A 19,472-nucleotide genomic window follows, 5' to 3' on the forward strand; every position below is an offset into this window, starting at 1 on the left:
ACTTTGTGTGATACGAAATTTTAAACGTGTAGTACGAGATTAATAAGTGTGCCGTGCTGCTATTCTCTGTATTACGGTAGAAATGGTTTTTAATTTTACATTTTTCTGTTAAATGATTTTACATATTTTTGAAATTCCAAGGTGTATTATCGACAAAATCTAAAATATCTACTGTTTTAACTGCAATAACGTTTGGAAGGGGAGTTCGACAAAATCCTTAAGTGCGCAGTACGAAAAAGCATATATTTTAGCCCTTGCCATGAACATCAACTCCACCTCCACTCACCCGGTGCACATCGTAGGTTTTTAATTAATACACCACGGCCTCTTTGACGGCCGGTGACTTTCGCCGCGATGTGACGGAGGGTGTATGTGTGCAGAGTACGGTGGCAGCGCGGTGGCGGTGTACCGGAAAACGGAAGGAAGGATCCGAAAAGAACTACTCATCAGCGTTCCTAGCACACGCACAAAAGGAGCCGCGAGAAATCACCGGGACGTTGCGGTCTCGCCGAACGCGCCGCGATACGTGTGGGTGGGCCTGGTCAGACGCCGTTCGGCGGAGGGGTTCGAAATGGGCTTTTGTCGGACGTTTGGCACAGATGCAAACGCAGAGGCGCCAGCTCGTCCTCCGGACGGTTACCGTACACCGTCCCGCACTACGATCGGGTGTTACCGTCTCACGAGGCGGGGGAGGAGGTGAAAGGACCTCCGTACACGCCCTCTCCGCAGTGCGTTACGACTTCACCCCCTACCACCACCGCATATACTTTGCGTTATATCGCTGAACATTATATACACATATTCGCGCGCGCCCGCGCGTGTGTCCGCGTGTACTATTTTATCCTGCCACGACGTGTATCCGAGTATTTTTGTAATTTTGTTGGTCGCAATAAACTTCACAACCAACCTTCACCCGCGTACGTATTCCACACCGGCCGTGGTGATGGTGATAGTGACACGTGCGAATAGCGCAAATTCCTTTATGCTCTCGAGTGACCGAGTCCTCGGGTATTTCGTTGTTTTAAATGTGTTACGTTAACAACGTACGTATACCGCAACTGTACACATGCCTTTACCAACGGTCCGGTTTAAATGTATTAATCTAACCGGCGATTGTTTTTCGTGTCTCCTGCTATACGTTGTAAATGGTTTGTCTGCAAAAAGACCATTGCTGTACGCATTGGTCATAGTAAACATGTAAAATTAATCTCTATTCTACTTTCTGGAAAACCGTACTGTACCGCTATGATTATGTGTTGTGGAGACTACGAACAGTTAAGCCTTGAACCGGTAAAACCTTGTCAAAACGAGAGAACGTAAATGTTTTTATTATAAAAACTTACAGTTCTGTAATACAAACGAGTATTTCAACACTTCACGATTTCGATATTATGTATGTGAGAGTGAGTGTGTGTGTACGCGTGCAGGCCAGAGGATACAATATTAAAATATGTACAGAATAACACATAAATTACAAAACGTACGCCTTAACTTCCAGGGGCAGCTTCAAGGTATCAAGAAGCCGCGACCACTAGCTGATATTTCAAAAATATATATATTGTAAAAATAATTACAAAAATCTGATGGTATGTACCTGCTTTCTTATGGAAAACATATAAATAAACTACAATAAAATAAAATATGCTATAGTTTGGATTATATTATTATGAAAATAAATTAATAAGAAAAATTTGATTAAATAACGATTACTGAAGCATTTTTATTTTTAATAATATTTTTACGACAATATCCCTATATAATCTTATTTTACGAATGAATATAGACAACAATTATATATCTGAAACCTCAACAATTTTTAATACTCAATCTACATAAAATTAGAACTAATAAAACACATTTATTTTTTGTTCGGTATAATAAATTTACCACTGTTCAAATATTGCCACCAAGGTCCAGACCTTACAGGCCTGAGCCAAATCCAGTTCTATGTAGAATATTTCAAAACCAATTCGCGTACAGTTTTTAAATTTTAGCTCGTCACTACGTAACTTGCGTAAAACACGTTATTTATTACACGTTTTTTATTAAAAGGATGGACTAGCATTTTATTTAGTTTTTAATTAACTTCAATATCTAACAAAGACCAAAAAATATAGACGTTAACGTCTTCTTGGTTGGAAGATATTTTGGTGACTAATAATGACTTAAATTTTATTGCTTTTTTGATGTACGATACGAATTGTTTTATTAAAATTAAAGACGATCAAAGCAAAATTGGCTAAAATTGGCTAAACCCACTTAAAGCAGTTCTGCTCTTTTGGTGTGCAGCCAGTCTAAATTGAAAATAATTTAAGTTCAGTATAAATCGTGTTCAAAATTATATAGTAGACTTTTTGAATCCCTTTTAATATCAAGTCCATATTAGGATATAAATTAAAAAAATTGCTTTGTCATCTCCTATTAATTATAACTAACTTTCAATTGCTGGCGGTTCTGATGACAGTGGTGAGCTCTTAAACAAAAACGATGTTGTTCGTTTAAGAATTCAGTCTTGAAATATATGTACTTTGTCTGAAAGTGCTACTCACATTACTTTAATTTTCAAAGAAAAAAAAAAGTAATTCGTCAGTAGTACTTAAGCACAAATTTGTCACAAATCGCAACACGACAACATACAATTATGTATAATCAAAACATTAGACCGCTTTAAATAATCGATAGTTATTACGTTGTTTATTAGATACATCGATATATGTTTCTAAATGTTCACTTCATTCATTTAAAAGTTTATATTTTTCAGCCGATATAAAATAATAATTATCATGTCTCTTTTTAGATACTAAATCATTAAATTTATTATAAAATACTTCACGTATGTTTTCCGTTTAAAAAAAAATGTTATGGTTATTGTGCAAATCATTATGCTACGATAACTTTATAACTACGTTGAATGACAATATCATACTAAATGCTAACGAGACAGCATATAGCGTAGCGATTGTCCAGATATAATAAGTCGCAGGGTAAGATAATAAAACATTTAATCGAAATGTTCAACTAATTAATGAAATTAAAAAAATTAATTTAATGAAAATTAATGAAATTCAAAAAATTAATGTTTAACTAATTTGTACAATACCTTGTATATTAGTTAATAGGTAGGTACTAGAATATTAGATAAGATCAGATTAAATAATATCGGCATTACCAACATTCACCAATACCGTCATATAAATGTCGACATTCGCTTGTAAATGTTTACGTGCAATACAAATTTAATCAATATGCCAGCATTCATCAATGACTTTGATATATGACGACATTAACTGGTGACCGTCAGCACTCACCTTTTGCGAATATTCGCAGTAACATATATAAAAGTCAGTTGATTAGCGATTTTTTTTTACTTTTTACATACCTGATGATGTATTTTTAATAGTATTTTATCGTAATAAGAAGAATAATAACGTTTGATCTAAAAAAAAAAAAAAAAACCATTTTTTTAATATTTTATTTTAATGCGACTATATACGACTTAAATAACAATTATAACTTGATTATATATATAAATATAATCCTCAATTTATTGTTTTGCAATTATTATATTTTTAGCAATAACTAGATAGTGAACAACTGTTTTCGACATTTTACACGAACAATCTTTTCAAATATACTTATGACAGCAAAAAAGTTTTTATAGTAATTGTTATACATTTTATACAATGGACAATTAATGTATAGGAAATACTCTAAAATTAATTCAGCCCTTATGGACTTATAATTGAACGCTATGATTTATTAATTAAAATAATATATGATCATTATAATCCCATTATTAGTGAGAAGTGAAAAGTTTTCAAAATTTAATAAAAATTCATTTTTTGTGTTCAATAGAGTTCAATAGGCAGTAGCTTGAAATCAATTTTATTAGAATAATAATTATTTTACTCATATGATTTATGATGTTAAATGTAATAATTTATAACGTATAACTTATAATGAAACAGCATATTTCTCCATTTTTATCGTAAAAATCTATCAAGGGAGTCATTGCGAATACTTTAAATATTTATATTTATTTTTGAACATTTAAAAGCAATAAGAATGAATTAACGTAGTGATGCAATATTTTTATAAATTAAATATATTACGTAATTGAGGTAGTTTTTACAAAAAAAAAAAAAAAAACCAGCATAAATATAAATATTATTACAAGAAAAATGTATATGATTATTTTCGTTAAATTTATATAAATCTAAAGTTTCTATTTTTAAAACAATTTTCGTGGTAATACGCATTAAATGTCTTACGATAATTATTTTCTACACAAACATTTTCATGTGTTAGAATTCATCGATCGTAAAACTAGTTTTCTTTGGTAGTCTTTAAAGAACAAAGACGAAATAAAGTAATTTTTTTGTAAAGAGAATCTCTAAAATATGTTTATCGTGAACTTGCAAATGACTGCGAACTTTTGGTGTCGATCATAGGTATTTATGATGCTTTTAAATATAATATTATAATATGCATAAATATTTGTAACAATCAGATATGTCAGCAGTGACGAATAATTGAAAAACATCAAGGGGAATGAGACAGCAATTAAACCTACAGATAGAATCCAAACTTAAAACAAGTTTTTAACTGCTATTCAATATTTCACCAAATATCTACTTCGGCTGGTATTTAGTATCCACATTTTTCTCGTGTTCAACATGTAAATGGTGTAATATCGAAACAGTCACGTTCACTCTTGAACTTGTCCAATTACAATTCGGTTTGTTGATGAAAGTACGGACTGAAAAAGTATAAGGTCCTCATTTTTATGCGTTGGACCATTGAGATTAAAGTATTGTTTCAAAAAGTATACTCGGTAATCTTTTTGAACGAGCCGCTTCATCACACTTTTTAATATGTATTGTTTAACGACTGCAAAAGAAAAAAAAAAACAATGTAAACAATCCGACGTTAAAATCTCGGTCTTATATTTTTAATCGGTATATTTTTCAAGTGCCATAAACCGGTATGCGTTTTGTTGTGATGTCGGTTAGACAGCATAGATGGATGACAGAACCGTACGGACCCATGTTATCATAAAGTTATAAACAAATATGTAACTGATATCGGCTCGGCTAACTCAACAAATCAACACTTTGCCGTACACGCCGAGTCGAATCGTACTTTTTTACTGCCCAATACTACAACTTGAATGATTGACATTTAATCGTTGCGTCTCGTGCGCATACAAACAAGGGACTAGTGAATGTGTTCGCGCAACATTGTTCTAGAATTTTCGACACAACTCGATAGCCGACTCCTCTCCCTTTTACTTTATCATTATTCTCGTCATCAACGTTAATCGATAACAGAAACGGCGACGTCGTGAGAGCCGGTTTTCTTTTAAGCGCAGCTATCGTCCGTTTGGTCGTCCGAACAGATGTGCGTCGAGCGCGAGTGTCTTTTCGACCGTGTGGATTTTCGCCGTACGAGTGTGCTCCGACGAGAGCTTTTTTCAACGGTTCATGTCCAGACACGTGTTGGAACTAACCGATTTATCCACCTTAAAAACATCGATCGGACCTGAATTCGTCGCACGTGCATTGGGCACGGTCGCGTGGGCGCAACCGAACGAATTCCAGGCCGATCCAGGTACGGACGCGAGCACATAGTGACGCTCGGCATCGGCCATTATTATATTATTACACTCTGCGCCACCTTTATTATTATTAATCTTGTTTTTATTATAATTTGTATTATTTATCATGTGAGCCTCAATATTTGTATATATACGTAATTATAATGTCTTGATTGTATATCAGTGTTTTATGTATTTAATATTGTTAATTCCCAACACACTTATACTTAATTCTTATAATATTTTTATCTTTATTCGATTGTTTGGCATAAAACAGTCTGTCAAGTGTGCTGGTAATGAATTAGTTTTAGTAAGTTTGTAGTTACTATTAGTATTCACATTTTGCGAGTCATTGCGGCAGGCGACGCCTTTTGTACGTGCCGTCACGGCGAAACAGCGTGTGTGTTCCAACGGAGTCGTTTCCGACAGCGCTACTGAAATTTTCGCGAATGATTAACCGACGCGACCAGTTTAGACTCGCGACTGTTTATGTTAGTCCCCTCGTCATATAAATAAACTCCGAGAAAACCAGAGGAGTCTGAAAAAGAAAAAGAAACTTAACACAAAAGCGATAATGTATTTTATTATGTGAAAAATATATGTCACTCATTAATAATATAATTGTTGTATTGTATTAATATCTGTCCTATGAATATAACAACTGTTATAAAAAATTGTAAATACAGACACACAGATAGGCATTAAGTTAACGATAAAAACTCCAGCGATGGATGAAAACAAAATAGCCAGTTTGTGAAGTCAATAAAATCAAAATACGTAAGTATTTAGTGTAATAAAACTCTAAACATTAGATAGTCTAGACATCATAATTTATGGCGTATATTTATAACGAAATATTGATACACCCCGAAATTGGAATCCGCAAATATACTATGTGTCAGAGTGAACAAATATCAAGAACTACACAGCGTTTACTATATAAAATTATTTGAATACCATGGTAATGTACTTATAAATATAATTTATACTTTTATCGTAGTCCTTGAAGAAGAACTTTTTACAAACAATTTGTATTTTCCAAAAGTATAAAAGTATTATTTAAAACTGTATTATGTTAAGCAGCCTGAATTACGGTTCATGTTGTGTATTAAAATTTTGCATGAACTTTTCTCAATTCATTTTTTAAACGAATATTCCCTTCTATTCGGTGTTTGTACAGAAAAATATAGAACCTCGACGAATCTCGAGTTATCAAGCGCCATATGGATTTATTTCTAAAAATTTAAACAGAATCAATAGCGATCCATTTATAGATATATATGGTAATGTACCGAACTATTATACGGTTGTAATTATTTAAATCAGGAAAAATATTAAAACATATCCTACATAATATGTATTAAATACCTTTCACATGTTCGTGTGGTGGTGTGGACGTATTGAAAAATTGTACTCAAAAGTTGCGGCGTCATTCGCACAAAATCGGTCTGTACACGTGTGTTATGCACATAACTGATAATATTTTTCACTCGAAAACAATAACGAAGATTATTAAACGGTATTTTCCCTTTATTTATATTTTAATTATCGACTTTAACGACAAACGCAAGTATCAACACACGTTCGAACGGTAAATGTCCGTGCAATATTATTCAATCGAGGTGAAAACGCTGTGGAACGAAGCAAAAGCTGTTCAATCATCTCATACCGTGAATAAAGTGTTATACACGCATAATACACATACATACACGCTCCGATGGTAAGTGTGAAAACATTTTTCATAATATTATCTAACATTACAGCCCACGTGCAGCAACCCAATGGACGGTAAAGAATTTACAGTCGAACGGTTGTTCATAGTTTCGATGACGTGGACGAGAGTTTAGCGCTAATATAGTGTACAATGTACACTGTACATACTAAACGCATACCTAAGGACATCATTATGTGGATTCGCGTCGAATGAGGATCGTGTGGTTTTATACGCAGTTGGAGCCCAATTTTGGGATTGTTCCAGTGACACAAATATTCAGTTTATTTTAAGGGTGTGCCAAATCCAAGGCTGGCCAAGTTCCTCCTTCTGCGGTGCGATTCGAAAAATGTCCACGTGATCAGAAAAAATACCTATGTGAGTATACACGTTATACTACTAAGGCGTGCTGCGTATCATTGCTCGGTACAATATCGTGTTGGGTTTTTTTTTTTTTTTTCTGATTTTTCCTGAGCAGCTAATCTATCCGTAGACCTAAAATAATCGATTAAAACCGTGAACGCATCACGCAGAAACATAAACGTGTCGTCGCCCGACGCGCCAAGTGAATAATTTCGAGGCGACCATAAATTATGCACACACACACACACACACACACACACACGTCACAGTTGACGATTGGCGACGGAATTCAGTCGCATACGTGTTTTTACATTTAGTTTTATCGTTCGCATGAGGTGCGCACGGTCCATATGAATTAGATATTTTTGATGTTCAGTGTTACGATATCAAATGATGTGTGTCGTACAAAATTATAAAAACTTTCCGTTGCAACACGTGGACTGTTCAACCGATGTGTCGTACGGTTATTATGAACGATTTTAACGCGTGTCGGATTTGTGTAGAGAATTTTTTTTTTTTTCTTTTTTCGAAGTGGGCCTCCGACCAGTATTCCGACGGTATAGTCGGCAGCCCTCGGATCCGGTAACGCGCGCGTACACGATTGCACGTCAACGCCGACCACGGTGAACGCGCAGCGCGACGGGACGACGGCAACACCCGTGCGACAGCGAAAACAATGCGACGACGTCGCCGACGTGCGTGTTGACGTAATACCAACAACAACAACAATAATGATGATGATGATGATGATAACAATAATAGGGATGATACACGTCTCCGGGGCGGCGAAAACCGTCGGGGGAGGAAATCGGTAACTTTCTCATTACTCATCGTTACACGTCGACCCGCGCGTCTTAATTATATACCGCGTGCGCGCACGTCGCTCCATTGTACGGCTCGGCGACGGCGGGCGCAGTGAGAAGCTGCTGGCAGCTTCGACTCATCTATTCGCCGACGTTGTACCGATAAATAACAACGACGATTACAATATGCGCTCGTCTGAGACTTGACACGTCGTTTGCCGAACGCCCGCGAACACGGCCGACGCGTAACAACAATGATCAAAACGATCCCCGTACGGTTGGCCGCGGTAGGCGCGGGCGAACCAACTGCGCGGCGGACGTTCTCCCGGGCACGTTTCGCGGGGCCGGTGAAAAACGTACTGGCGAGGAGTCGGGAAGGAACCGGTCGCGTTATCGGTGTTTCAGGACGTTCGTCGTGAGCTTGGTCTCCCCGGACGGTTGCGGTCCGGCGGGAAACTTATCGGACGTATCGAAAACGCTGTCGCACCACCGACCGGGCGAAACGCGCCGAGAAAGCTGCGGAGGGAAGAGAGGACCCCTGCGCGTCGTGCGATGGCTGTGGATTCTTGGTCGTCGCCGGAAAATTCGTCGGGGGAGGGGGTGCGTCGTGCGCGGCGTATAAGTATTTTTTTTTTTTTTAATTCGGGGGATGCTAATGAACCACTTTGCGCCCTTCTCGCGGCGCCCATGGATGGATTATTATTATTATTATTGCGTGTGTTCGCGCGCTCTACACTACCGGTGAACGGCGTGGCTACGGTTCCGAAAATCGTCTCTAGCCGCCGCTTGGGATAAAGCTGAAGGCGGAGGTTCACGCGACTAGAGCGGGTCCGCAGGTCGTGGATATCGGTAATTAAACACTCACTTGTGATGAGGGACAGAGGCGGAACGAATTGTATCCCCGAACAGCGAACTACGTCATTAGATTGCACGGGACAGCGTGCTTCTGTCGACGCGTGGTCGACGTGGTGGTTGTGCCCCGAGCTATAATATACCCCGAACCAGTCAGCGGGGGCTGGTGGCTCCGAGCTGCCGTCGTCCCTCGGATTCGAGGCTACGCGTCTTTACGTGGTCCCGGTCGGTCTTGGACCACTTGCCTTGTCCCGTGGCCAAATGCGGTAACGGTGAATGCCCGAGCTGTAATGGCGGCTGATCGGATCCTGCACTACCACGGTCGGTGGTAAAAATTCTAGTTGCTTTTTTTGTTATCGATAAATAATAATTTGTTACAAAAAATAATTATGATTATGAGTTAACAACACAATAAGCTGTTGAAAATATTAGACATCTGCGAACCGAGAAAAAACGCGTTGTATTTAAATTTACACCCGCAGTGGTATTAGTTTTCCGGGACGCGACTGAAAGGTAAAGCGAAAAAAAGTTTTTCAAGACTTTTTTAATAGGAAAAATAAAATGTCCATGAATGTTTAATAATTTAATTAGGTTTAGATGGAGAGTTTAGAAATCTGTACATTCTGAATTTTATGAAACTAAATCACAAGAGTTTGTTTCAGATTTTTAACTAAAAATAATATAACAATTAATTGACATCAAAATTATGTTAACGTATAAAAAAATATTAGAATAAAAATTCATCGTGCACTTTTAAATACACGCTTGTGAAGTCACGCAGCACGACGTACAAGTACTTACTGAAGTACGGCCAATGATAATTATTATTAAATTTACATAATTATCATCTTTTGATGCAATCAATTTCATCAATCGTTATACGTAGCTGCTCATTATCGGTGCTGTAACATGGTCCTATAATAAATAATGAGTATGGGCTAACCGAGAGCCAAGATAGTCTTAGCACCTACATCGTACGAGCACGCAAAATCAATAAGCTTATAAGGCGTTTAAAATAGTCTTATCAAATTACTACACGCGTCCGTTGGCGGCTAAAAAAGTGACTAGTAAACAATTTTCTATTCCATCAATTCCGTTCCTGGTAAAATCGCTTTTTCTGACATTGAAATGTCGAAGCGCCGGACAAAAAATAATTATAATAATAATAAAATATCTAGCTACAACTTGTTATTGCGTGCATAAGTATTTTGACACATTCGGAACGGTCACAATAATTATGATATTTAATATCGACAGTAAAATAATAAAAAATTAAATTATTACTATTAAATTATTATCAGTATAATAATTTATTCGTACGAAAATAAAACGAGCGCATTAATTTGTTTAAACACATTCGTTTTAAAAACATTCTTTCGATATGACATTTAGAAAACATACTTATCATCAACAGCAAATACCAAAGTAAATCGATCGAAGATCAATCAACGTTTGAGCATATAGGTTACAGATCCAAAGAAACTGCTGTTTGTATACAATTGCTACATAGCTATATTTTATATTACACGCAATATATTAGTTGTTTAAAATTACAAAAATATTATTAGAACACCTATGTGACCACAATTCAAAAGTCACATTGCGTATTTTGTTTTATGTTTTTGGTCCGATCACTTGTGGAACGGTTGCGATTTAAGTTACGAAATCGGATGGAACGGACAACGTTTGACAACGTAATGATATTCCATTCCGCCTACGCTAAGCATTTACTCGGGATGTTAATTGAACATCTGATTTAACGCATTTTAAGGCGGTGAAATGTTTAATTTGTTTTGACATGCGAATTCCCATTTTAAGTTGGCAAGGGATTTTTCGAGGTACCTGACGACGAACTTTCGCGAGTTTTCACTAAACCAACTTTGTAACTGCGCAATCAGAATTTCAGCGAGACTACCTGCGTGAGACCTTAACACCATCGCAAATCCACTAATCCAAAGCCAACATGAACCCGAGAAAATGAAATTGAAAAACTATCCATCATTGGAATTTTTTTTTTTTTTTTTTCATTTGTATTACTATTATTTGCCATTGGGTAACAACAAATAGTTAAAACCGTGCAATTTAATCTACAATCAAATAACAAAACGTACATTTGTTAACTGTAACAACAACACGGAAAATATTTTAAACTACTGCAATGGTATATTTTTGAAATAATTAAGGTGATTGACTTCATGTTCAACTACGAATTTCGCACACTACTTATTCGGAATTCGATTTAACGTTTTAGTAACATGAACACGTGAATGAATTATTATTATCTTATACTGTAATAATACATTAATGCATGCATTTATTTTTTATTTTCTTTGCTGTAAACGGCTGAATGAGTTGGAATTCGTAAATCAAATGTATTAAGGTACGTATAGCAGATCTTATCAACATGAACATTTTTAACCAAGGTGAATTATTTTTGATATATTTTTTTTTTTTTACCAAAAATCATTTATAACAAATAAAATTATTTAATGTTGTGTATAATTTATTTTGATCCCGCTGTACGAAGAAGGTTTTAAAATTCTTTTTTTAAAGTTCTATTTTTGGTGACCATTGAATTGATTCCCAATATTACGTAAAGTAAGGTTATATATGGTAAATATATTATAACGTAGTATAATATTCAAACTGATACTACAATTATTTTAAGAAGTTCCAATAAAATAAAACCACACCGGAAAGAAATTAGAGACAAAATAAAACTGTCAGAAAATTAAATTCGAAAATATGACACTGGTGCAATTTCAAGATTTCAGTGTATAAAAGTATTAGCCAATAAATATAAACCATGACGAACAAAAATAATAATATGCTATTTTTTATATTTATACATACACTATAACGACGCGCTTAACCACATTTAACAGAAATAACTGTCGATGTCTAAATTTTTTAATTATTTTATTATTATTTTTTCTACACTATTGTAAGACTTCTGTTCAATAGTAGCCAATTCAATAGTAAATTATTGGAAAGCAATTCTAAGATACTTATTAAGAATAAAATATTAATTACCTGTATTTGGGATCCAATTCAATTGCTCTGCTATTTTTATATAAATGTGAATCATTTTTATTTAAAACTATTTTCGTAGTAACCAGTTTTTGTTCATAATTTCAATACCACAAACTTAGTGGGCGAATTATTATTCACTATTTTTACTTTTTATTTAAACATTTTTTCGGAACTTATTACAAAGAGCTATTTGTTGACTGGGTAAAAAAAATAAAATACATATTATTTACATTAAAACCTTACTCAATTGTAATAAATTCCGAGTAAAAGCATTAAATAGAAACTTTTTGCACTGTATTAACAATTTCATTACCATTATTCGATTAATAATCACACTGTTTAACAGTTGTAGATACAAGCGGTTGGCCTCTTAAAAAATAAATAAATCTGTAAGATAAACTAAAGTAATAATTAAAATGCAAATTAAGTATGCATGAAAATGTATTTATTACTTCGGATAAAATTTATGATTATGGTTAGCATTCAATTTGATAGATTGGCGCTAGGATTTGAGAGGCAATATCCGTAGCAATTCAATTCTGGCAGCCAAAACTTTGTTTCTTACCGTGTAAAATTAAGGGTGGCAAAAAAAAAAACATTTTGTATCTACATCACTATCAGAGACTAAAACCTTATTTATTTAACTTGATCCAGACACTAAATAAGAAATACATTTTAATCGTTATCTTTTACGTTGTAAAACACCGCAAAGACTTATGGTTTTACAACCGAATGAATCGGTTTTTTTTTTTTTTGTATATTTATGATGAGCTCTAAACTGATACGTTCCCGTCGTATGGTATTATTATGCTATAAAATGGTTTTTAGATATTTTTAACTTAAATGCATTTTTAATAAATAAACAGTCGTAAAATTAATAAATAGCATATACTTCCATATATCATGTATGTTTTCAAACAGATATTTAAGAAGTCGATTTTGTAATATCCGTACAACATTTTTAGTATTCAGAGACAATGATAACAGAATTCTTGGTCCTATTGGTTTTGTTAAACTATTACACAATTCATCAAAATCGGAAACATCGGAAAGGAAAATCAAAAAAACTGATGATATATTATTTGATTAGTCACTAATATTTTCTGGATTACTTTTTGTTGCATATTGTGTTTTCGTGTAATATTTGTCGTCATATATGTTGAGATCGTAGTGAATACATAGTGTACTGACGAAATTGGGTATCTCATCGGTTAAATTGGTTAGTGAATGACAACGCTTTAATTAGCATTGACTAATTGCAATTTGGTATTAGACATTTTACACGAAATAACATTCGTTTTGATAAATGTGACCGATGAATTTTATTTTTTTAAACTCATTCATAATATTAATAAGTAAATACAGAAATTATCATCAGATAGTCTAGCGGGAAGGCTAACCACCATTCAGAACGATAAGGATAATCAACTAACAAAAGGATACGATAGTAATTCGGATTTCCATATTTTTCCCGATTGCAAGCTATGAGATGTACCAGTACAGTGGTTAGCAAACTTTTTACCGACGCAAGACATATTTGTGCAGCACCTGTACTAAAATGTCCGCACAATACCAGAACTACTTCGAACAACTTCGAAGTGAATCCATTGATATTAGACAAATTACGTTACATATGGTCACGTTACATTATGAGATTACAGAACAAAATAAAACCATAATGTTGTCGGAAGTTAACGCAAACATGCCGCAAGCACTGACCGGTGTACGTGATGTAACCGTTTCAACATTACATTTCAAAACTTCAAATTTCAAAAATTCAATTTTATGTTGGACGTAGAAATACGGAATCCAGAATACGTAAAAAGTTGTACGTATCGGAAGCATTAAGGAGTAAATGTTTAAAAAGAGCATAAAAATACAGATAAAAGTACATTTAAAGGTAGATAAGATACAGTCTTTTTATCAACCATTTAAAATATTTTATATATGAGGCACTGAGATATAAAATGTCTCGTAATTATTAAGTTTTTGGTGGTTTTAAAATTCTACCTTGCTAATCAAAATAATTGTAAAAGTCTTCAGCCTTCGTGTAAATTTACTACGAAGAGTGTTACCATTTTAAGATCAAATATCACTAACAAGATATTCGATAAATATTTGAATTGAGTATGTTAAGTTTGTGTGGTGCCGATTTCGGGTACATATATAATTGAAAACTTAATTTTTGTACATCTCATTACTATTATTATTAATAATATTAATTAATTGCCATTTCATTAAATATATTTATCAAATTGTTCATCCTTTGCACAGTGAAAAACTCGAAAATCTAGATGTTTTAGTAACAGATTCCTTTAGGTCATATAAAAATCATAATGCTGTATAGCTTAGCTTAGCTTAATGACCTAAGCTTAGCTTAACGATATTATCAAATTATTAAAAAATTTAAATTTCTACGTGCATTATAAACATTCTGTTTTTAATTAATTTATCTTATTTTTATAGAGTTATATATTTTTCATTTTTGTCCTCATCTAGATAAAATTTAATTCAACCATCTTTCATATTTCTTTAGATAGATTTTAATTAAGTTATCTTTATCTTAATATAAGCTGCAATTTTAGATACATGATAATAAACTATTTTACGATCATACCCAATAAAAGCCTATAAAAATATATTTATAAATATATATTTGTATGTATAAAGAAGACTAGTCTTCATCAACTACAATCTTTAAAAAAAAAGTCTTAGGACAAACATTTTATAATGGATTTTTTTTCATATTAGATAGTTTGTTTGAAATTATTTTAATAATTATAGGAAAATGTTATTCGTGACGTTTCTAAAATAACATAAGTATTTGATTCTAATCGATGAGATATAAGAACTAAATAAACTTTCTTGTCCCGTTTAAAATTTAAAATATAAATGATTTTTTAAACGTCATGTATTCGATATAGAATTTGACCAAGATTTTGTTTTTACTTATCATACACGTTCATTCCGATTTATATAAATAACACAAAATACTGAAAAGAGAGTCAACATTAATTTAGAGATATAAGAAAATACGTAATCGATTATATTTATAATAATGAAATCAAAATAGTTTTGTTAACAAACTTTTTTTTTCATTATAAGTAACTTTTTTCCAGAGTTAATTTTATCATATACCTCATGTTTTAGAGTCAAAAATTAAAATTATCATTCAGACATAAATAATTATGTATAGTTTAATATGTTATGAGAATGAATAAAGTAGCATTACATGGCTGACACTAGTATAAACGTCAATACACATCTATAATATTAAAAATCGCCTCTTTTTCTATTAAATATTAAGCTGTTTAAATTAAACTATATCGTATTTAACAATAATCACTATACGACTTCTAGCGGTAACCTAACCTGGTATAACCGAAAGAAAATCAATTCGATCTAAACTAAATACAATTCATAATTAATGCCAGCACTCTTATAATAAACAACTATGAAATGTGTATGTATGTATTAAAATAACTGATATTATTTAATATATTTTTATGTATGTTTTTCATGTTTATGAAAAAAATTATTAATTTAAATTTGTTGACTAACCGAACACTCCTTTTGAATGCATACTTGTAGCTGTAGGAATAATTTCGTTAAAAGTGTGCAATTTTCCATTGCAAATAAAGCACATAATAACAAGATGGCAATAACAATACGAATGGTCGGACGGAACCACAAAACGTATTAAATTTCCGTAAAATTTAGCGCAAGAGAAAAAATTAGAAATAAAAATCGTAAATGTCACACAAATTACCGATTTATGAACACTATAAAATATGGTCCATTGACCATATTCATGATTGTAGAATGTGTATATGGCATGTAAAGAAATCAAAAAATCGTGTTACAATAATTTTTCGAAAATAAAGAAAAATATTAGATTATATGCGATTTATCATTCAAAAGTTTAACCATAGCAAATTGATTTTATGATTTCGAACCCGATCTAATTTATGGTTTATATGACGAACTTCGGAAGATCGAACGATATCCACTACCGATTCGCCTTATTACTTGTCTACAAACACCACGTGAAGCTATTATTTAAAATCAATTTCAAAGTGTTACACCAGTCTTGACTGATGAAATAATTAATTGTTACAAGACAGACATAAAATACATGATGAGTATTTATTAGCACAGACAGTGATTTACGATATTAGCATAAAAGACAATGGAAAATATAAAACTAAATAACGTCACATAATGAATCCATATATGCAAAGAACTCGCAGCAAAGGATCATTCAAAGATGATTTAAAAAATGAGAAAGAGCAATAGAAGTAAAATATGACTAATAATTATTTAAAAACGAGGAAAAAACATAAAGTATCTTTTACTTTTCTACAATGATATTGATTTTACTTTGTTAAAAATCAAATATATATTTTCGTTGTTTTTTACTGCAATAATAATTATGAATCTAGATGATATTATAAATATTATTAATGATGGTGTTCAATTATATAGTCTCCTCAACAATAATCAGCGACAATACTCCTCACATAATCCTTAACTGCCCCTTATTATTTATTCCACGTAAATCCTTTATTTCTGTGCTAATCAAATCCTTTAATGTTCCTTTCAGTTTGCAACATATCCTGTTAGTATATAATTCTTGATCCCATTTATTATGACATATTATAAATTAATTCAAATTTACGTCGATAGCAAAAACGCATTACCACGTAAACTCACTTAAAAACTAAAAAAATAATTTTTTTTTTCTTCGAACATTGTAATGTAACATATAGTTTATATTCATTCAATGTATACAATCTGATACACAATATTCGAAAAAAAAAAAAAATTTAAGCCAATTTCCAATATTGGAATTTTTTGTTATTATACTAAAGTAATAATTATTTGTTTGTTACTTTGAACGTGCCGAAACCAACTTTGAGCTAAATTAGAAGTGCAAGCCACAATTTTACAATTATTGGGATAAAGATTTGATTAAGCATTGTGTACAGATATCTCAAAATCTACATGGAACTCTTTAATATTTGGTTCATGGTTAAGCGTATGAGCACAAAGATCCTGAATTGTTATCCGCATTGTATTATATGTTGAAATTGACTTATTCTTCTAAAAACAAAAAATTACAGTCACATAAAAATATAAAATATAATTATTGTCGTGGTGCGCAAACCTGTTATACATTCAACATAACCGTCATCCCAAACAAGTTGCAGCCATTTTAATAATAGCCTAACCTCTTTGCAAAGAAAAATCTCTGAAAGATTTATTGACTTTGTTGTTTTATAAAATATTTTAGATATTTACAAGGTTAACATGTTCAATGTTATTATATTCACTGGGAACTTTGCGCATAAGGCACATTAGTCAATACAATAATTTAGCGTCTAGGATAGTAATGGAAATGATTATTACTAATTTAATATAGAAATAATTTTTAAAATTTTTATTAACTCTTATTCCCGGGCTGATTGGCAGATTATAATGCATAACTGATCGATATGAATATTAAAATAATTTTATTCCTCCGATTATTATCAACTAGTTTTTCAGACATTAAAAATAAAAATATAACAGACAGAAATGTTTGTCAAGCGCAACCTCGCGGACGGCTAGCCAAGATACATTATAGCGATCAACGTACCCATGTGCACTTGAGGGCGCCACAGTGATAATCGAGTGAGGAGATGCCCTTACAAGACTGTGAACATATTGTATTCAATATTCATCTGATAAAGGTAACTTAATAGCATTCTGTATGGTTTGATTTGAGATTAATAGATTTTATATATTACACACAATGGTAACCGAGCACGCGTTGAAATGTATCGAATAATATAACGATTTAATGATAATCAATATTATCTGGACAACTTTAGGATCTATTCTAAAGATTTTTGTCAACAGGGTAATTCTTTTACAAACCTCTATACACATTGTTGCAACTAATATATTTGTATGCAATAGATACGTATTAAGTATACGATATACATAAATATCTGTTTAAAGTGATTTTTATTGCTAGTTTTAATTTATATTTCCATCAAAAATAAACACTACAATAATTATAAATAATAAAATACGTTTAGACCTAACGCTTTCAATATAGGGGATGAATAAGCATTTATGATTTATCTTTTTAATATTTGAAAAATGTAAATGAAATAAAAATAAAATAACAATAACAATATAGTTTTTCATCTACTTATTCTTCTTGGTGTTATTATTAGCTTCTTCATATACGTCATTCAACCATGGTTGTTGTTCTTTTGTTTTATTCGTATCTTTCTCCTACATTTTAGTTTTATTCATCCGGAATGGTTGATTTGATGATTTATATGATCGAAGATACATATAGTGCATGAACAGCGAAAAATTAATTCTCAAAAACGTGAATAGCCCTCAACAACGCCTTAGAATAGACCCTGATAATATCATAAAACAGTTAAAAACACTGTCGATTCTCAGTAAAACGAGAAACATATTGGTTTCACAGGATGTGTGTTTATTTGTGTATGTGTAATACACACTGTGTATACGATCAGAAAAATTAGGGAGATGGTAAACTGCGGCAAATTTAACCTTTTTCCAAAAGTCGATACGTAAACTGCACCAAGAAAAAATTTAACATTACACAATCTGCGAAAAAACCGATAGAATACATTATACAAACTGCGGCAATTAGTTTTATATACCTTCAATATCATATACTTTATAGTATGTAATATGTACTTATGTGTACTCATTTACGTATGTCGTATTCATTGAATGCTTATATTACCGTTCGCTATAGGTGGTATACATTTAAAAATTTTTTTTTACCTATTTATAGGTACCTAGTTCAACATTTCATGTTTTTTTTTAGCTTTTATTTAAATATTTTGTTTTAAATAATTCAGGTTTTGACAAAAAGTCTTTAAAATATAATATATAAAGTTCCTTATATACATCTATTACAGATTAACTAGTTAATTTAACAGTTGAACTTAATTTCAAAAATAATTTACGATCGTTAAAAATATTGAATATTGACAAAACTATAAAAAAAAAACACGAAAATTAGTTATATTTTTATTGTTAAAAATACATAATACTTTCAATTTTCATATCTATTATTTAC

This window comes from Sipha flava, unplaced genomic scaffold (genome assembly GCF_003268045.1).
Source record: "Sipha flava isolate LNK unplaced genomic scaffold, YSA_version1 2_pilon_pilon, whole genome shotgun sequence".
Taxonomy (NCBI): Eukaryota; Metazoa; Arthropoda; class Insecta; order Hemiptera; family Aphididae; genus Sipha; species Sipha flava.